Genomic DNA, 23,156 nt, shown 5'->3' on the forward strand with positions numbered 1-23,156 from the left:
TAGTTTATGCATGAAAACACATCAGCTTGGGAATGCCAGGGATTCAAAACAAAACATGACTGGGATGGAGCTTGCTGGGAACAGAATAGAGCATATATAAGATGCACTCGGACTACAAAACCAAAAAACTGTGTGCAGTGTGGGACTTTGATGATCTTGCTACACAACACTGGATGAAATTGCTGATTTTTTATCAAGGTCCCCGACCCGACCTCTCCAGAGCAGCAAGACTGTGCACATGATTAGACTAGTGTTATTCAACTAACAATTTATTCCAATTCTGTTTGTCTGTAAACTGTTTTTGAAACCAGACTAAGAACGAAGAAGTGGTTATTGAAGAATCAGTTTTGTCTCGTACAATGTAATGAATGGCTATCCTGTATATTGGGACAGTTTCAGATCTTTGGCTACCCCTTCCTGTAATGGGCAGCTTATCTTACATTTAGGGGCACATTTACTAAGCTCGAGTGAAGGATTCGAAGTAAAAAAACGTAGAATTTCCAGGTATTTTTGTGGGTACTTCGACCATCGAATAGGCTACTACGACTTCGATTCGAACGATTCGAACTGAAAATCGTTCGACCATTCGATAGTCGAAGTACTGTCTCTTTAAAAAAAACTTAGACTACATACTTCAGTAGTTTAAACCTACCGAGCACAAATGTTAGCCTAAGCTTTTTTTGATCAAAGAAAAATCCTTCGATCGAATAAAATCCTTCGATCGTAGCATTTGCGCTAAATCCTTCGAATTTGATATTCGAATTCGAAGGATTTTACTTCGAGGTTCGAATTTGAGGGTTTATTAACCTTCGATATTCTACCCTTAGTAAATGTGCCCCTTACTGTATGTGGATAGGAACACAAAGCTGTGATGCTGGGTGCATAATTTTATTACATAAAGAGGTCAATGCAATTTTGAAGATACACATACATTTTTTAAAACTTCAGTTGACTTTTGAGGAAGTGGCCATATCCACAAAATGCATCAGGCTTGAAGTCTGTCTATGTATGTGTGCTTCATGATTTTAATATATTTATAGTAAAATTATGGTTTAAATGTCCTGCTGGTGCTTTGTGTATAGTTACATTGGGTTGAAAAAAGACAAAGTCCATTAAGTTCAACCACTCCAAATAAAAACCCAGCATCCATACACGCACCCCTCCATACCTTCGCATAAATTATATATACCCATATCTATATTAACTATGGAGTTTAGTATCACAATAGCCTTTGATACTAATACCAAGAAATTATCCAAGCCACTCTTAAAGGCATTAACTGAATCAGCCATCACAACATCACCGGCAGTGCATTCCACAAACTCACTGTCCTCACTGTGAAGAACCACCTACACCTACACCTAGTACAGAGCCCTGCAGTACTCCCCTAACAACGCTGGTCCAATAACAAAATGTTTTATTTACCATCACTCTTTGTAGTCAATCTTTTAGCCAGTTCTCTATCCAGGTACAAATACTATGTTCCAGGCCAATGCTCCTTAATTTAACCAGTAACCTTCTGTGTGGCACTATATCAAGTAAATCACATCCACTGCCATCCCAGAATCAAGGTCCCTGCTCACCATCTCATAAATTAATTTAGTCTTGCAAGATCTATTACGTATAAAACCACGCTGGCACAAACTCATAGTATTATGATTTGCTATGAAGTCCAGTATCTTATCCTTTATCCTACCACTGACATCAGACTAACTGGCCTATAATTTTGAGTCTGAGAACGGCATCCCTTTTTGAATAGTGGCACCACATTAGCAATTCACCAGTCTCTCGGCACCTCAATGAATCCTGAAAAATTAAGTAAAGAGGTTTGGCAATCACAGAGCTAAGCTCGCCAAGTACCCTGGAATGAACACCATCTGGCCCCGGACCTTTGTTTATCTTAACATGTTCTAGTCTCTTTTTTGAATTTCCTTATGTTTAAACCATGCATCATTAGGTGTATTACTAGAATTGGGACTATTAAGAAGGGAACCTTCATTAACTGGTTCCTCATTTGTGTAGACAGACAAAAAATATGAGTTTAGTATGGCCTGAACTATTTTTCTACTGCTCATCTGAGTTGTACAAAACAGATCTTCTGCTTTCTGTAAGACACCAGGATTTCTACCTGCACTATGTTCAAAAATCTACTAAAATAAGTACATGATGCTCAATATAGAATTCATTTTTATACTTTATACATAAATTCTGCTTGTTATCACTGCAAGTTTCCTTACTTTTTTCATGGAAAGTGGGGAAGACATGGAAAAGAAATCTCTGCTAATTGATCCTCTGCATGCTATAAACACTATTAAGAAAGAAAACAATTTCATGTAGGCAGAATACTTAATGTAAGCAAAGAAGCTAAAATGTAACCAATTTCTCAAAGGTTTAATGGGAAATGTTATAATTAATTTTCATCTATTGCACGCAGCTGCTATTCTTTGTCATTGATTTATTTTTCTTTAAAATTGGCAAAGACATGGGGCCCTAATCATGTAGCCATCAGCTGTAGATATGTTGTACCAACAACAGCTTTTTACACAATTATTTGTAAGGTCATTGGTCTGTTTATGTCTTCCATTTGACCATTCTCAATTTGCTAATTGTGTTTTGTGCATGGTTACATCAAATATTTGTCATTTCATTAGACAGTTTGAACATTTTTTCTTTTCATTTCTTGTTCTTTTTGTGTTTACTGACATACATTATTGATTGTAAAAACAACATACTTTTGCAGAAAAAATTGTGTATGCAAACTAAAGATGCACATTTTGATTCTAGCCTTGCCTTAAAATAATTTTTTGGATATTTCCAAAATAATAAAAAAAACAGCTGGTCAAAAGCCAGTTTAATCACACAGGGGCTGATATGTTAAAAAAGAACCATTTGGGTTTTTATGAGTATTTTAACTGGCCATGTAGTTAAAGATCCTGTCATATGTCACCGAAACTATAAGTAGCATGGGTGTTCATTATCTTTAGCTTGTATGCACAGGTATAGGATCCGTTATCTGGAAAAAGCCAGAAATCTCCAAATTACTGGATGGCCATCTACCATAGACTCCATTATGAGCAAATAATTCAAATTATTATCCAGAATGTTGGACCTGGGGTTCGGGACCTGGGGTTTTCCAGAGAAGTTGTCTTTCTGTACTTTGGATCTCCATACCGTAAGTCTACCATAAATCGTTTAATTATTAAATAAACCCAATAGGAGTTTTTGCCACCAATATGGATTCAGACAGTTTAGTTAGGATTAAACAAGTTACTGTTATTATTACAGAGGAAAAAAAGGAAGTCATTTCAAAATTTTAATTATTTGATTAAAATAGAGGGATCGTATAGTCATATTTGTATTTAAATAGTGCATGCAATGCTACACAGTAGAACAATATATATTAATAGCAAAAAATATGGGTCAATACTATAGTAAAATACAAATTAATACCAAATACAGTTACATTCAAGATTAAGCACTAAGGGCACTGGCACATGGAGTTGATCATCCACTTTCCTTTTCTGGTGCCTACTTAAGTTTTATAGTCAGAGTTTACGTTTTTATAGTAAAACATATGTAATTTTTGTATGCTATACTCACAACATTACACTACAAAAAGTTCAAGCAAACTGCTTCTTTCTCTGCACCTTGTGGCTTCTATGGGGTCCAATTCATCCCGAAGTTCATTTCATGTGTCTGCCAAGTTTATAGGATACCACTACTGGCATTGAAGTATTGGTGCTGGCATCAACATATGAACATATGAATAAGAAACTGCGAGAGTTAAGGCTAGAGTTTGGATTGCTATGCAAAACCTGTGCATTATTAAAAATATGAAGGCAGTCATCTTTATACATTATTTTGACTCCTAATCTACCTAATTGCTTCCCCTGCTTTGAAAGAAATGAAAGAAAAACTTAATAGGGATCAAGTTGCAAAGTTTGCCCTTTGTATTGTAATCATTGGCAACCAATCAACAGCTAGCATTTATTGCAGCTAGGTGAATGGAAGCATCTAATTGCTTGCTCAGGCTTACGAGAGTTTGTTCAAAAGTGATGCCATTATCCTCTCTGAGCGCAGTGGTTTCCTGTCTTTTATTCTTATATTGTTCTGACTTTTTTTCATTTCTATTTGTCTTCCCATTTGATGATGCTGCTCGAATCTGCAAACCCTCCATTTTCTCTTTCTTCTTACTCACTCATTCTTTCACCATCACCCTCTCCCCCGCTATCTTATCTAGTATTCCTTTATGTTTTGCTTGTCTTAGATCAGTTTTTATTTATCAGTTATTCAGTCTTATGTCTGTGTTCCAAGTCAATACATTATAAAATGAACAGTCCTCTATGATCCTAAAACTTGCAATGGGATTTAACAGGGCGATACATGAACTATTTTATACATGTGGCAGTATTTGTACCAGCAATTACATTGAACTGTAATAGCAGTCACAAAATAGTTTCAGATGGATGATTCTGTATTGATGGATTATCAATGCTCTTTCAACCACAGCCACTCTCTTCCATCCAAAAATATGGGTGGCATACCAAATAGAAAACACATTGACCATTAGGGCAAGAACACCATTAATCTATTTACGATTACATGTTTGAAACAGTCTACTTCTTTCTTACATAGTTGTTTAAATCCCTTGATAACAGGAGTTATTCAAAATAAGATTACTAGATTGTACATAATCTGTTTCAAGGTATCTGTGCTTGGTTCCTTCAAATGGGAAAATGAACATCTGTCAGAACATTCTGTCCCAGAAATTGAAATTAAGTATATTACCAACTCAATGTATATATATATAAATATATATATATATATATACTCCGTTTTCCAAAAGTCACAAATTTATTTATTACATCACAGTGCCTCCGGATGGCACTAATTTTTACTGTGATGTTATAAATGAATTTGTGACTTTTGAAAAACGGAGTGCTGGTGCTTTTCGAATTTTATATATTATATTGACCAAGCACGCGGAAAGCGAAATTCGGTGACGGAGTGCGGGTACCATCCGTATCAGTATTTATATATATATATATGTAATAATATTGCTGCCTCCCCTATTTACTTCTCTTAAATATGACATTTATTCTCATGTAACATGCCTTTGATTATAATTAACAGGAATGACTTCTTATCTGTAGGTTGGAAATTATACTTTTATCGGTTTGGATGACACACTGCAAAATAGTTCCTCAAAAAAGGCTCTAGATAGAAAATTTTCTGAATGAATTCCTCAGAAGGTAGTGAAACTAATACCTGATAACCTACAGCACTTTAATACCTCTCCGAATTGTGTCAGTATGTTACCCTCCCATTTAGACTGTAAGCCCTACGGGGTAGGGTACTCTAGTACTTGTCTCCTTGACCCTGAGCACTTAATCTGTATTGTAATTATATTTTATATTTATGTGAATTGTATTTCTAATAATGCACTTATTGCTACTTTTTATTTCAAGGATCCCTTGTTTGTTACTACTAATTTATTGTTTTGCTGTACAGTGCTTTGTCCTCAAGGAGCGCTATACAAATAAAAATATACATACATACATACATACTGTATATACAATGCTGTAATATTGTCCTCACTAGTTGCTGGTGAATAACATAGCTTCTTTACAGGGATCCTACAACTCTTTATACATAATGTAATTTACTACACATTCTCTTTAGTGTTCATAATATATCATAATACAGAGTAGACTTCAGTGATGAATCTGGTACCCATGAAGCATATGGCACCATTTATCATTCATTTAATATGAAATAATGATACAGGTACAGGTGTGGCAGGTGCTTTGGTTGAGCCTGCTCCATCAAGGGCATCACGAAAAGTTTTATTTTCATAAGAGAAAGGTGGACTGACCTAACTATTTATACAAGTGGCCATAATCAATCCAGAATACATTTATGCTGAATCTCTTCAACTGGATCAGAATAGATCCACAGTCACATTTCATATCAGTGTGAGTCAAGTCTCAATAACCACCAGTTGGTAGAACCAAGGATTTTACTAACCGTTCTGTGTGTTATTTCAGTGGAGACTTCTTTCCCTCTGCTAGGAAGGGCTTTCAGGAAGGTTAGCAGTTCCGTTATGTCTTGTCAAACTAGTAACATATTTGCCCCATTTTTTTTGTGAAACTACATTATCTGTAAATAACATAAGGTTTTTCTATCATTAGTTTCCTTGTTTGGAAACCTCAGCTCCCATCAAACTCATATGAACTAAAGAGATGTGGATAAGCAGGAATAACTTTATCGAGTAACACCTACAGTACATTTTCTTTTCAAGCAAAATGCATATTGTTTTCAACATCAAATAACACATTTTTATGTAAAATACAGTATTATTATATTTTACAAACCACAATATCATTAAAACATGGTAAAATATGGCAATATTATCATTAAATGATAATATTTGCTTTGGTTTGTGCAATCACTCTCCCTTAAAAGCCGAAAATGCTAGCGGCATGGGAGGATCTAGCCTGAAGGCAATCTCTCCCATTTAAAAGCCACATAGCAGTTGGCGGGGGAGGATTTAGCACACAGTTTAAAACCAAGGCATAGGAGTTGTTCACATAAAGTAATGCTATTAAGAAGAGAGGTAAGATACCTATTTTACTATGATTAAAGGTAAACAAGTTAGGGACCACCGTATGGGGTTTACCTTGACGTGGTATGGTGGCTTATCAATTTTATGATCATAACTTTGTAACTAAAAAACCCTGTTTCAAAACTATATGCACTAGCATTTTTACTTGAATCATTGAGACAGGGAATTAGACTTTTTGAAACTGGCCTCAGGTGTGCACCCACAACCTTTCTTTTTAATATTATCATTAAATACCTAGATTCCTTCCTGTTTTCCTGATCTACACTATATGCCTCTTGATATACTTTAATCAAGGGGGCGTAGAGCCAGTGGCCAATTAGGGAAATTGAATGTAACCACTTCTGAAAGAGGCACCATTCATATATCTAGCTTGTATACAAATATCTTTTTACCCACACATGTGCTGTTCATGTTTATAGAGTCATTAGGAAAATGAAAGGTTAGAATACAGAAAACTGAAAGATGTTTAGCCCGAATTTCTCAACATACAGGAAGAGAAAAATAAGTAGGAAATTCGACAAACATCCAAAGTAGCTGTTTTATGTTCACCCATGAATTTAGATCAGTGTGTTCTTTTTCAGTATCTGAAAACATGCTTAGTCCTCATGACTAAGGATGTGGTAATAGGCACCAATGGTATATACCCATACAGCACTCAAGAGTTGGAGGGAGACAGTTAAAAGGCAAATTTACAGTTATTACAAATTTACAGTAAATGTTTTATGAACGTCTCGCAGAAAGACCATATTTTGCATTCTAAGTTTATGGTTGGGTGACCAATGATCACTTAAACACGTTCAGCTTGAATGCCTTGGATTTGGCTGGGTGAGTCCTAAGAACATTGGGTGCTAACATTGCTTTGATATACACAGTACTCATTGAATCCATTCATTTTGCTTGGCCCTTTTGGAATGATAAATGAATGGACATCAGAAAGTATTTTCTACAGAAGATCTCAACATCATGCAATATTGTTTCTGGTTCTGCCATTATAGAATTTTGGGTTAAACAAAGACGCCAGTAAAACCACAAGTTTATCTGTTTGTCATGCTGAAACATCTTGAGCAAAACATTGGGATAAAACCTTACACTACCTTCATGCTTTCATGGAAGACTACACCTGTTTAATGGGATGCAGCTTATGAGTATTCCTTGTTTATGTTATAGCTAAAAGGAAGGTAATATTCATTGTAACATTCTTTCCAACTAAAAGAGCTGTTCTAAACATAAAAAAAGCACTGGTTTGTTTTTGGTTTTATAGATTTTACTCATTATGGAAATATCAGTATAGCTCCCATTTGGCAAGCTTTTTTCACCGGGGACTAGTAAAGCTATAACTTATACTATGTTATAGGTATAGTCCCTATTTTATAAGAAGTCATCCCCAACAACCTCTGTGTATAGATGAAGATTTTCCATAATGAAAAAATACCAGTGTCTGCTCATATAAATACATGATGATGATAGCTATAACCTTTGAAAAGTTGTCTGATTTGTTCATTATTGCTTTCCCACATATGTGACAATCTTTAGATACCAACAACTATACAATTGCTTTGATATACAGAATGATATACAGAATGTGTGTTTTCTGCCAGCCACTAACACACTGAGGCACAGGAGGTATAAGCATGGAGGGGGAGGAATCTGGTCTCTTGGATCAAGTAGCAGGAGGAACAGAAGCACTCCTTGATGTTGCAGGGTGCAAAGTTCAAAAACAGGGGTTTAACAGCCTTATTCTTTGCACTTTGCACCCTGCTTTGCATTTAGCACCCATAGGTGAATGCCTTTGCACTTCAGATTGAAGTGTAAAGGCCCGTGGGTCTCTCTCTCTCTAATGAATACAGGGTTGTCTGCATTTGACAGCATTATTCATGAGGAGTGGGCTGGGAACAGTTAAGAAGCACCAATGGGAGCAATGCAGGCACTTAGTACAGGGCTGCACCTATTGCTAGTGTAAGGCAAGTGCTTTGTAAATGAGCACTAAGAGGTGCAATGTTGTGCCCTGTTGTGCTGTAGTACTGAGAAAATCAATTATTTACAGCATATTTGCATAGTACCGAATATACCAAAATGCTGTTTAACGGCATATACTTGTTTGCTTAACTAAACTGTACTGAGGAGGAGTACACATATTCCACTGCAGCTGCCTGCTATTCCAAAAAGTGGATGAGTAGCATTCAAGTGAAAGTCAACATAGTAGAAAAAAAAACTTGATTACATTAAACTGCATGATTTATTAGGGTGGGGCATTTTTTTTTATCAAACAGCAATGATGGTAACTGCTATGTAACAAAGTACAGACCATTTCCAAATTGAAAACATTCATTTTCTGTGCAGTCACAAATTATTTTTGTCCAAACCATTAATCCTCTCTTGCTGTTTGCAATAGGGATTAGCAATTTGGAGGGATGTTAGAATTTATCTTATAAAACAATTGTGATAACTCAGCTACCACTTTGTTGCAGCAGTGCAATACACATTTAAATACTTTGCAATCGTAGCAATACATGCAAGAAAAAAATATTAATAATGGAAATAAGATACTACAATAAAATCTTTAAGACATCAGTGGGCCCCCATACTTTGCTACTGTGCTGAATGATTTACTTACTGATCCCCTTACCTCTAAAAAATACAGATGCTCAGGATACCCTCTCTGCTAAGACAGGAAAGCTAACTTCATACAGCAACTAACTCTTCTTCCAGGAAACTGTAGTTCTGTCTGTTCTTATACCAATAGATCTGGTTTATTATTATTTGCTTTACTGATTCGAATCCCAGGATCGCTATGTTCCCCCGTCCAGCAATGACCAGGGCTCTCCTCTGCCCGTATATAAAGATAATTTCCAAGATTGGATTGCTGTATTCGTCAAAACCTTGGGTTATTGAAGTAGTATATGGTGTAGTATTTTTAAATTATTTTTTATCACACCCTTTGGGGCACATTTACTTAGCTCGAGTGAAGGATTAGAATAAAAAATACTTCGAATTTCGAAGTATTTTTTTGGCTACTTCGACCATCGAATTGGCTACTTCGACCTTCGACTACGACTTCGAATCCAACGATTCAAACTAAAACTCGTTCGACTATTCGACCATTCGATAGTCGAAGTACTGTCTCTTTAAAAAAAACTTTGACCACCTAAAACCTACTGAGCACCAATGTTAGCCTATGGGGAAGGTCCATATAGGCTTTCTAGGCAATTTCTGATTGAAGGAAAATCGTTTGATCATTGGATTAAAATCCTTTGAATCGTTCGATTAGAAGGATTTAATCGTTCCTTAATTTTTCCTTCGAACGAATTGCGGTAAATCCTTTGACTTCGATATTTGAAGTCGAAGGATTTAACTTCGATGGTCAAATATCGATGGTTAATTAACCCTAGATATTCGAACCATAGTAAATGTGCCCCTTAGTGGTTTCTATATAATATTACTTGTGCATGTCGGCTTCAAAAATATTCATTAGAGAAGAAAGGTGCTCTCAAGCAAGCAAAAGTGATTGTTTCAGTGAACAAACATTTAAATAAATGAAAAAGTCATTTTTCAAAAAAATAAACGGTGAAAAAATTATCAAAAAAACCAAAACTATAAGTATAAACAAATCCAAAAAAACGAAAAAAGTGGGAAAAAATAGATTTATACAAAAAACCAAAAAGTTCAAAAAAATAAAAATACAAAATGTGCTGTGGTATATCCCACACTTTTTTATATTTATAGTTTTGATTTTTTCGATCATTTTTTTACGGATTATTTTTTTTAAAGATAACTTTTTCCCCCTCTTTCTATTATGTTGTAGACTCTCGTTTGGATTTAACCTTGCTTTGCCCCATCTTTATTTCCATTTAAAAAAAAAAAAATCAACATTATTCATTAACTGTATTTTAATAGATTATTCCCCATATTACTTTCAGCCCATTTCCTGCAACTATTCTAGATTGTACGTTTTGACACCTGTGATGGTGTTCCAATATGAAGTGGCAGATTCATCTTTGCCAAGAGATCCATAGTTTGATCCTTGATCCCCTAATCTTCTTTATCTCCTTCCAAATCAGCCAGTATATGTTATGTGCCATATGTCATTCACAGTTACAGACACTGATGGTGACATGTTCATTGAGGTCTGATGTCATTAGTGACATGGACCAGCACCAAAATAACTGAAGGCAACAATATGCAAAAGAAGTCAGGCATTCTAGGTTATTAATCTGCACTAGACAGGACTAGACAGTACAGTTAGAACGGATGACATTTATAACATTTCAAAGTGCAATGTAATAAACACTAGGGTGAATTCAAGCATCTTTCCTGAGAATGCCAGCTACTATCAATGTGTTTTTATTTCCAGAATTTCAATTATTGAAGAAATTGTAGCTTTCCTTTACAATTAATAGGGCGCTATACTGCACTAAAACTTGTTAAAACTGGTATAAATGGGCTCCAAATACAGTGACACTTTTGTGACTACTTATTGTATCCAGCTCTGTGATATCTCCATTGGAGATAACTCAGCAGGTTCTGGATGAAAAAATCAATGTATGTTCTCTCGTTGATGGAGTTAAAAAGCTGCTAACTTAGTAACTTGTTACATGTCATATTCTTTGACACCATTTATAAGGGGAAAAGATCATCTTTTCTTTAGTTGAATGTAGACATGGTATTGCTGCAATCAAAGCATATATTTTATTTAGTTGTTATGGCAATGCTGAGGTTTCATCATCAGAATTCCGTGCAGTGTGTTTTTTTAAGATATGTATTTTGAATTATTAATGCATTGGTCTCCAAGCAAATAATGACATAACATTTTAATTACTTTAATTACTATAATGGTTTCTAAGGAGATGTTAATATATTTCTTGGAAAGAATAAATTAGCCAAAGAAAAAGATATGCAAGCAAACATTTTGGCATAATAAGTTTTAAAAAGTTCCAGTTTTGTAAATATAATTAAAGTCTTAAAGGAACAGCAGCAGCAAAAATGAAAGTGTTCTAAAGTAATCCAAATATGATGTACTGTTGCCCTGCACTAGTAAAATTGGTGTTTTGTTTCAGAAACACTACTATCATTATATAATGCTATATAAAAGCACTGCGCATCTTGACAGCGCTATATAAATAAATGATGATGATGATATACTGTGTAGCAGGGGTGCAGTCATTCAAAAAAGAAAACGCTCAGGTTACTTAGCGGATAAACTCTGCAAAATATAATGTTCTATACAGGTTTATCCAGTGGATAACAAATACCCTCTTTAGAACACCATTATATTGTGCTTATTACAAGATAAATTAGAAATTATTTTCTATCTAAAAAGTAAAAAGATATGTGAACTAGCCTTCCCCGACTCGATTGTCAGCTTTTATAAAGAATGGTCTTGCGCTGTAATTAGAAATATGGATATTGGTGGATTTCACTCCCTTGTTATGCCCTTGGCAATACTGGGAAATATGATATCACAAAGATGATTCAGATCACACATTTCCCTTTATATTATCATTTGGGTAATTCCACTACAGTATTGCTAGATCCCTTATATTATTATTATTATCCTTATATATAATAATAGAATGCTGACATATTCTGTAGTGCTTTACAGAGATCATACATAGTTCACATCACTCTCAGCCCCAATGGAGCTTACAATCTTAGGTCTCAAACACACAAACACTAGGATGAATTGTTTTTAGCAGCCAATTAACCTGCTCTTTATTTTTGAAGGATATTTTACATCAAAGCAATCATATTGCGAGTACTACTATATTCCACGTTATTATTTAGATTCATTGTTTCTTTGAAATATTTCTGGCTGCTGCAGTGTCAGTCTCCTGGCCCAAGCTCTCCCCTCTGTACCATATTATAAGCTAAAAGGGTGTTTTTCTGTTGGAGCCTGTCTTCAGACTTTTGCTTTAGACTGAAGGTTGTTCTGGCAATTGTCATATCATGTAAATTTAATTATGACAATCCTTAGCAATTCTGAAGAATTTCAACTGCCGTGAATTTTGAAACAGTGCTTTACTTCCCAACCATTAAGTTAGAAATAGTCAAAAAGCAGCAATTGCCACATCATTACTACTTTTCTGCTTTATTACAAGCCAAAAACTTCCATATTTTTACAGTTCATTTCATCAGATACAGTACTGACAGCAGCTGCTTAACCGCTGGCAGGTATTTTTGAAGAAGGGTTGAAATATAGTATTTGAAAGAGTCTGCATTATGCATCAGAAGAAGACACATTGCTTTTCTAACTCCAAATAGGGGATTAGTCCAGCCTGTGCAGTAACATTGCAGAGTATATATCAGGAACATTGTGTTTCTCACTTGCTTTCAACCCTGTCCCCCTCCTGAAACGATGGTCTGTATATGTGAGTACATTAACTTCAGGGGAGAATTCCACAACTTCACAGTTCTCACTCTAAAAAACATTTTTTGCACCTTGAGATGAAGCCTCATTTCTTCTGAATTTAAGGAACTCTCTCCTGTACTCTGGAAATATTTACTGGCAAATAAGGATCTTAAGTTTTAGGCACTGAATGATAAGCTTTTCTTATTGATTTTGAATGTCTTTTTATTTCTTTATGATTCAAATCCTTTCATCTAAGTTAAGCTGGCCATAGACTCAAAGATCCACTCGTTGGGCAACATCACCAAATGAGCGGATCTTTCCCCGATATGCCACTAACGGCATGGCTATATCGGGGGTAATCCAAATGTTTGGCCGTATGGTTGAACGATCGGATTACAATACGCCAATGGGCTCAGACGGGTCCTTTGGATTAAAATCAAACCTTCCCAATTCGATATCGTGGCCAGATATCGATAGGGAAGACCCGTCAGAAGACCCAATACACAGGCAGATAAGATGTCAAATTGGTCTAAACGACCGATATCGGCAGCTTTACCTGCCCGTGTATGGCAACCTTTTGTCCCATGGGTTGGTCCTTATTTTCTTTCCTAAGAGAAATAAGTAAGACGTTGAACCCTTTAACCGCTAGCATATCATACTGTTCTGTAAACAGCGCATTAATAAGCACTTTTCCCACAGTATAGAAAGAAATTTAGAAACATAGATTCCACTTTTTGGCAGTTTGGAAAGGGGTTTTCCCTTGCCAGTGATGCTTAAAGGTTTGATATCATGTTAAAGTATAGCTATTATGTTCTACTAACTACTTTGTTCTGTTTTAGTAATAAAATATCAGCCCGATCTTTGCATGGACGTAATAAACTAGAAGTGGTAGCATTTGCATTTCAGTAGTTTAGTGGCAGAATTTAACATCTTTCCTGATTGTGAGTAATCATAATGAAGTTCTGTGCTATTTTTTCAGATTTGATTTTAAAAATGAGATCGTAAAAAAAAACCCCTGTAATCAGGAACATGTCAGTTCTGATTTTTGTTTGCCAAATATTTGGCAAAATCAAAACCTTGAATATGAATAAATTTGTCTTTGTTGATGGAGTTTATGCTTGTTTTCTTTGTAACATATAGTAAATGAGACAATATAATGCTCACTGTTAACGAAGCACTCTATCACTTCTACATTGTAATGCATCATGTGATCAATAGATGCAATTTAGAATAATTCCTTGCTGGGTCCTCAACGATTTTTTTCAAATTTACAAATTTGTTTCCACTTAGTTTGTTGGCAGTTCCACTTTCCAGTTAATATTTTAGTAATACCTATCCCCAAATGTGCCAAACATGGCCAGATGTGCATCTTATTGTACATAGAGCAAAAGCTAAACCCGTACCTCTTTATTTACATGTATGTGTAACAAACCCCTACAATTAACTTGCCTGTTACCTTACAATCTGTGAATTTAAACCCATATGGTTTCAGGATTATCATTAGTTCATACTACAGCCTGTTTCATTATGCTGGAGTTTAAATCATGATTGAAAAATGCAGAAATTTCCTCCAGCCTTCTAGTCTGTCAATCTAGACAGCTGTATTATCATTATTAAGGTTCAGCCCAGACAATTGGGTGAATTACATTTCTATATAATTGTGTATAGTATCTGTACAGATAAGTTGGCACATATAAACTGTAATCAGTGTTCTGTTCTAAAAGAGAAAATTATGAAATGGATTGTAGAAGTAATAGATAAATTAGAAGGAAAAGGATGCAAAATGATATTGTGGGTTATAGAAAAACTGTATTGATAGAAAAGCAAATGTCACAACTTCCATACCTTGATAGAAAATAATAAAATACTCTACATGTTCTCTGTAAACAGTTTGGGCCTAAATTTGCCTAAAAATGTGGAGAAAAAAAGCAGCATGCCCCCTAGTTATCACAAATATATACTTATGCAATCTTGTAGAGAATCTGGACCAAACTACTATGGCATTTAAATGATCTCCATAAGGTCAATTTATCAAAGTTTGCTACAAGCAACAAAATTGGTAACATATGCAGTTTTTATCTTTTTGATCTTTTCCTTCCAATTTTGATAAAATTGCTCAATCGATAGGTGCCCTTTGTATAAAAGCAAAAACATTTTTTAAGGATTTTGGTTATTCTTCATGGTCATATTACATGCTTGGCAAATTCATCCTTCCTCTTGGAAACATTATGCACCTATCTTTGCTGCAAGAACAAAGCTTGTCTTCCTAAAAGTGAGAAGATGCTTGGTATACCTTCAGACACAGGACACAATATGTCATAATCAATCATTTAGAACTTCCATTGATTTGTTTCATTATCTGTTGGTTTCAAATAGAGCCAAAGGCATTCCCTTAATTTACTGCCCCGGTAAACCATAAATATTATCCTGAATCATTAAGTCAAAACCTGAAATGTGATCCTGCCCAGTTCCCAATCAGACAGCCATCTGGAAGATGAAAGGGGTCTATTTTAGTTTCAGAATGATCCAGACCCTAATTTGTAGTAACAGTCTTAACAGGCTGTTTCAGAGACATTAACCAGAGGCCATGCTCTGCAATTCAATGTAGGTGCACTGTTTGCTGTCTTAAAACATTAGCAGTCAGCACAACCATGTACATTTTTTTCAGACTACAATTCTCAATTGCCAAATTCCAAAGGGTCTCACACATATAGCCAGGAAACTATAAATTGTTAGGAAAGTAAATCATGCTTGGCCCCAATAAAATGGTCACTCAAAAGTCAATAGACCATAGTTGTGCTTGGTTCATGTACTGCTAAAAGATTTGGAAACATGACATTTGCCATTGTTTTTTTCTACTTTTACAGGACGCTGTCAACATAATGGAGACAGCACAACAATGCAAACATTATATGTAAAGGAAATTTGCTTTGACTTTTAAAATGTATATGTATATGAAAAAGGACAACCATTATATTTTTGCTTTCAGTAAAAAAAATTATAAATTACAATACAAAATTTAAGCAAACAGAAATGGTTTGTTCTTATGTTAAATAAAAACCATTCAACCTGGTCTCTGACCTTTCTTCCTTGCTATTAAACAACTTATTTTGCATATGTATTGAATGATTGAAAACGTTAAATGTGTCTGACTTTTTTCACTGTCAGTTGATTGTTTATCTAGTAGCAACAGCAGTGACACAGATTAATAGTTAAAGGCAAACTGTCAAATAACTGAGAAAAGCTGGGCCACTGGAGACCAAGCCCACCTATCTGCAAAGAGCAAATTTTGAACAGATTAGCCCAAGTCATAAAGCAAATACCAGAATTAAAGCAATGTCTATGTGACCCTATCTCGAGTGAGTTATATACATTTATGGAGGTATCTGGTATGAAACAATTCTGAGAGAGCTTAGACATCAGAGACTGGCTGTAGACTTTCAAGCAGGGAAGTTTTTTTTTAACTTTTCTTCTTATTGAGGCTTTCATTTCATGTTCCAATGCTCTGACATCAAAGTTAAATTGCAGGTTCTATGGGACATGACATGCAAACTTAAAATTAAAGTAGCTATATATAAGACTATATATAAGAATCCAGATTAACAGTCAATTGTATGTAAATTACCTATACTTATTCTTTTTTGGGACTTCTTAGGTCATTTGTTCAATCATTAATAATTGCAGAATTGGGAAATTGAAAACCTCTCTGGGTTGAAACAGACAAAGCGGCAACTGTGAACTATGCCACTATGCAATTTTTTGGGATGTTCGTACTATGTCCTCTACATGCAGAGTAATCACACCTGATAGAACTTTTTTACACCTGCGCTGGTTTCAACACAGCCTGTAAGGAAAAGATAACTATCATTCTGCAGAAATATTTCAAACTGTGGCCAGAAAAAAGAAACAGCAATATATATTGAAACATGAATATTGACTGAAGTTGCTCATTAGCAACCAGGTAACCTGTTATGATATTCTGACACTTCTTTACAGTAAAGGGGTTATTAACTAAAATCCAAATATTTCTCAATATATTTTTAAAATCACTTCAACCAAACTCCCATCTACATTTTTACCTTATTTATTGATAAATCAACTTGAAAAAATCTGGTGCGGGAAAAAAATAGATAAAATCATGAAAAAAAAAGTTTTTTCTGATTTTCTGCACCAAAAACATATTTTTTTGAAAACCACAAATTAATCAATTAATAATAAATTGTACAAAACCCAGTGCAGATCATATCTTCCAAATGCAAATGGGACATCTGCCATTGACTGATACATGACCTCAGCCAGTTTGAGATGGAGTACTTTTTTATTTAGACTTTAAGCAGCATCTGGGTTTAATAAATCAAGAACACCTTTTTTTTCCCTAAGAATACATGTTGTTTTCCCCTTTAAAACTTTGACTAGAAAAAAATCGGACTTCAATAAATAACCCCCTAAAAGTATGGATAGAGTGGTGGTCGACCTGTAGTTAAAGCCCTAGTCTTTGTTTTTCTTTCTGTCTATATTGTGAGATCAAGAGCGCAATGTCCAGAATTAGCATCTTTGGTATAAATGAGGATGCCCAATAGTTAGTTAATGGCAGCCCGGGTCGAGACATGAACTAGAGAGCCAAAAATACCAGGAAAATATTGACATAGAAGTGTTCTCTCTCAGCTACAATTGAACCTCTGCTTCCACCATTCAGAATTTTCCAGCCACCCTTTGGTGAGACACAGATTCCCTGCTACTATGTGGGCCAAATAGTTTTAAAAAACTTTTATTGAAACTGAAATTGTGCACAAAAGGCACATTTGACAAACTACAGAATAAATCTCAATGTTTAAACAAGCCATGGCTACAGTAAATTCACCACCATGGGAAATGAATATATTATTTTTCATTTGTACAGTCATTCTCACTATTACAGACAGAAAACTGAATGTGCACCCAAAAGAAGAAAATAAACAGGCTTTAAAAACTGATCTGTTTTTCTGCAAACTGGAGAACTTAAAAAAAAAAAAACATTTGGAAGAAGTTGAGAAACATCAAGGGTGGAGTTGAGAAGAAAAGACATTATTCAGCTGGAAACATAACGGGTCCTGTTTAATCAGTCTCCATGCATAGTTTCACATATTTTAAATTTAAAAAAATAACTTTTGGTATTCTATGGAAATATCCATTTTCATTGATGAATAACAAGTAAAAAAAGGTAATTAGTCTACATTTCAGGAACCATTTGTACTGGTCAATGATTTTCTGATGAATCACCCAGGTTGACACCTCCCCCCCCCAAAAAAATAGAGTTGCCAAATAAGCTGTGTTCCTTTCTGTAACTGTAGCAGAATTTAGAATGTCAGTAATTGGCTGCTAAGACAACATTTGACATAGAAGTGGGTCTTATAGAACTGTGTATTCATCCTGCAACACTCCACATGCATGAGCTAAATATTACAGAAGAGGCCAGGCAGTTATTTGGAAACTCAAAGGACAGCACAATGAATCTGACCTCCAGCAGTTGATGAACATCTCACCCAGTAATATTGCTCCTGTGTACCAGCAGTTGATAGGATGCCTACTACCGCCTCTTTCCTCCCTGATCAGTGCATGCTCAGGACAGTCTTTGCACTGATGCTGATTAGAAGGGTGGGCACCACCCAGACTTTCTTTGCCATGTTTTGCTGGAATTTTTTGTAAACATCTTTTGCATAAGCACAGGATGAAAAAGTAGCAGCACTATGGGCCCACCACTGCCTACATAGAAAAGATGGCCTTGGCTGTGAATATCTGAATAGGCGAGCACTTCTTCTATCCAGAAAAAAGGAGCCTTAAGTTCTTGTTATTATATCTGAGCTGTGCAAATCTGTCTTCTGTCTAAGCATTACAATTCATCATGTTGAAAACTATATTAAATGTTAATAAAAGAGAAGCAATGGGAACACTCATGAAAAAATTCAGGTTTGCATATCATTGATACTGTTTTCTTGTTATACTGATATGTATATGATAGAGTTATAGGTCAATGTACTGTAAAGTTGAGAACATGCAGATAAAATACAAGAAATCAAGGGAAAGGGTCAAGTTATAAATTATAAGTTTATGCCATGCTTACACCAGATTTGACACCATTATTTTACACTGCCTGCATACATTTTTTTTACACAGCATAATACATATAGTATACTCCATAGAATCCTTAGGTATTATATCCCCTACATGTTTTACACTGACACTACTGCACTGACACTACTGACCAGATATGAAGGACTAATGCCAATGTGGCAGTTTTGTGTCTGATATGATTGTATGGTTAAATAAAACATCTCCTGGTGTTTCAATGTAAATATTACACTATTATAAGCATATGACTATTAAGATTTCATGCACCAGGTCATGGTTTATCTCATATAAGTAATTCTAAACTTCAACTGGACTTGCTAAGTAATCATTGTAGATGTCACTACTCATCTGAGCAGCAACTTCTCAAGGTTTTGCATAACACATTGGATAATCCTATCACAGTAACTACACAGAATTAACACCTCTGTGAGTTTCAGATGTCACCTCTCTGAAGAGTTACAATGTGCCGTTGTGATTGGTTTAGTGGAAGAGTTTATATGCCGAGAACTTCCCACACCAGTCAGTTGAACTAAAGAAGCTGCTCGGATGAGTAGTGAAACGTCTTCATTGATTACTCAGCAAGTGCAGTTGTTTTAGAATTACTTATATTAGATATTATAAACATAATTTTGGTATTAAAGGAGAAAGAATGATATTGTTATAAATCTAGAAAGACGTTTGATTTCATTTTACTTTTGAATAGCTATTTTATTCAATAGCTATGATACATAAACAACTCCTCTAAAGCAAGAGAGAATTACTGCCAGACCGTGAACAGAGGTTGAAATAAAAAATATGTAAAAATACATATTGCTTAAACCCACAAAGTACAGTATTTGGACTTCTTTTGGATAACACAATATGCTAAACTAAATATACTGTATGCAGAACCAAAATCTTCAGCTCAGTGTTAAAAATGGTATCTGTAACTTGGGGAAGTGTGTAGGCATAATCCAATACAAAGAGACAATTAGCATGCTTATAATGCTGTAAATATGGATATGGATATTATATACTCCAGGGACACCCATAGGCCACCCACCTACTCCAGCAGCACTACATGCAGAGTGAGGCCCAACAGTTTGTGCACCTAAGGGCAAGACCAACTCATTTCAATGGGTTAAGGTCAAAAGTGACAAAACATTGAAAATGTTTATGTGTTTCTCACACTTTCCAGCTACCTTCCTATTTTTAGGTGTATATTCTCCCCAAGTTTATTTGATGAACTTGTTTAAAGAATATGGAAAGATTCATTGACAGGGGAGGGAGGAAATATTTGGTAAATCCAGAGAATGTTATCACTAAGTTTTTTACACAGGTTAGTGCTCCTTTTAGGAAAAAAAATGCACTGACCTGGGAAAAAAAGATGGATGAATGTCGTAATTTTGCTTACCTATCCCAAGAGTCCTTAGTACAGACTTGTGTGTGGAGTAGTGTTAGATCCAAAAAGATTACTCTAATAACACTCTGCACATGGGTGAGTCTAAATCTGAAGGGGGGATGTCTTGGAAAAGTAAGGAAGATGGTGGCATTCAGCAGCCTTAGGCAGCAGCCCCGATGTGGCACCCTCCCGATCTACGCTTTCAACTTTTAGCGCCGGAGAAGGTCCAGGAGGGGCTCCATCGCTACTAGAGTGAACGCTATTTTGATTGCTGCACTAGCCGAGCCAAATTTCTGTGTTAAAAAATGGAAATTCGGCTCTTAAAGTTACCAGAGGCGACTTTTTGCCATCCCTGTTGCTCCGTGCCATCTCACCGTGCCTCATGGCTGGAATGGCCCTGGTATCATGGCTTTAATTTTTCAATGCCAAGTTCTTGTCTTCATCTGAAAATAAGTGCAACAATTATTTCTCAAACATATCTGTAGAATTAAGTCAAATAAACTGGATTTGCTGTGTTTTTTCCTTGAAGATGTTTCACCAGTCATCTAACTGGATGACTGGTGAAATGTCTTCAAGGAAAAAACACAGCAGGTCCAATTGATTTGACTTATTCCTACAGATATACCATGACCTGGATGAATGAGAATCTTCACAATCATATTTCCCAGTTACAATATCAAAATCTAAAATCCACCTTGGTTGGATAAAATTTCAGATATATAAATCTGGATTTTAATGTTCATTGTCATGCAATTCTTTACAATTTAGTATACTGTACTTACAAGGCAATTTATGGGAACTATCTCAAAGAGCAAGAAGAACGTTACCAGCACTCTCAGTCTTAGTTTGCAGGAAAACCTTGCTTTATTTCAGTGCGGTGATGCAACGTTTCGGGGCGTTTTCCTGCAAACTAAGACCGTGAGTGCTGGTAACTTTCTTCTTGTACATTGAATAGGAAGCTGCCAAAACTTCCATTACCAAGCACCAGGCTACTCTACAGGAGGGTGTTGTGGGTGTACGTCTGCTCACACTAATTTGTTTGAACTATCTCAAAGAGACTGTCCCAAAGGCTGTAGTACACATGAATACACAACGTTCCATATGGAAAATCATTGCACCTATAAACTCAAGAGTAGGATTTACCATTCAAATCCAAGTATGGGATCTGTGTACTTGATGTTATCAATCCTTACTGGAGGCAAAACAATCCTATAGGGTTATTGTTTACATAATTTTATATATAATTTGTATTTTTATAAGGCATGGAGATGTAAAATTTGGAGAGACCTCTAATCCGGAAAGCAACAGACCCCAGCATTCTGGATAACAGGTGTCATACCTGGTACTATATTTCAAGAATCATATTTTACCTATAATTAATTTATATAATGGACAATGCAAATATTGTTTTTCCCCAGGAACTAAAATTTTACTCAAGTCACTTTACTATTAAGATCATGTCTCTAAAGGTCCAACAGATATGTATTGCAATCTGTAATAGTGTAATATACCCCTGTACCATTAGTCCACCAAGGTAACACTACCAGAAACTTAGTTTTGTTTGTTACTGGAGCCCAATGCAAATGTAACACATGGGTCGCTACCCACCAAGTGCCTATTAGATGCTGGAAAAATGGGATGGTAGCTGGTGGAACTCATTTGTGGCAGATCCCTTAAATTTTTTGTTTACCAGATTTTATATTCTGAAAAGTAACATTTAATTCCACTAGTTGAAAGTGGTTTGATTTTATTTTACTTCATTAGACTAAAAAACCCTGTGTTTAAATTCGGATTTGTAGACGCATAGCATGAATATAAATACCACACAGTGTGTTCATCAACAGTTTAGTCAAAATCTTTGGGGAATATTAAGGTTGGTAAAAGAGAGCAAAAAGGAAAACTTCAATTTGCTTTTTTGATTAAATAAATTTGAACTAAAATCTATTGTGCTTATTGGTTACAAAAAAAAAAAAAAACACCATAAAATGCAGGAGTCCTAAAGTCTCAGTTTTAACAAGGACCAGCTGAATAGTGAAGGCAGGGAGCATACAAACCATCTTATGTCTGCCAATTCATTTCCTGACCCCCGAAAAATACCTCTTGTTTCCTCCCATGCAGGCCAAACATGGCAGAACACCAAGGGAATTCTAAATGGAATCAATTGCACTTGTTACCAACTAAGTTCCCTTTTATTCTTATGTTACCAAGGAATAGATTTTCAGCTGCAAGCAATTACAATGAAGAGTTACCGAGTAATGGTTTCCAGATTTCTCCATTATGTGGAATTAATTGAAAGAGACAATTTAAGAGTTTAAACCATGTAAATGCATTTCTTACTCTGTCAAATAGTGACGTCTCTAGATGCCAAGGGCATGGATGCTAAAAGATGATAAAGACGTAACAGAGGCTTTTTACTTTGCAATGCCAAATATCCATTTTAATGTATATGAGGTGACAAAGCAAATATATACACCTGTTTTCAATGTACACAATTTAAATAGAGCACATTTTCCTCCCTTCATTGATTAAGGTGGTTTTAAAGCAAAGCAATATTAACTGTGCACGTGACTAGGAATGAGTCACATTTTCCATTTCATCTGCGCTCAGTAATTTATAAATATAAATATTTTCATCTTAATTCTGCTATTATACTATTTGTTTTTCATCTCTGCAACAGTGACTTTTCATAACAGGGA

The sequence above is a fragment of the Xenopus laevis genome, chromosome 6S, assembly GCF_017654675.1.
Source record: "Xenopus laevis strain J_2021 chromosome 6S, Xenopus_laevis_v10.1, whole genome shotgun sequence".
NCBI lineage: Eukaryota > Metazoa > Chordata > Amphibia > Anura > Pipidae > Xenopus > Xenopus laevis.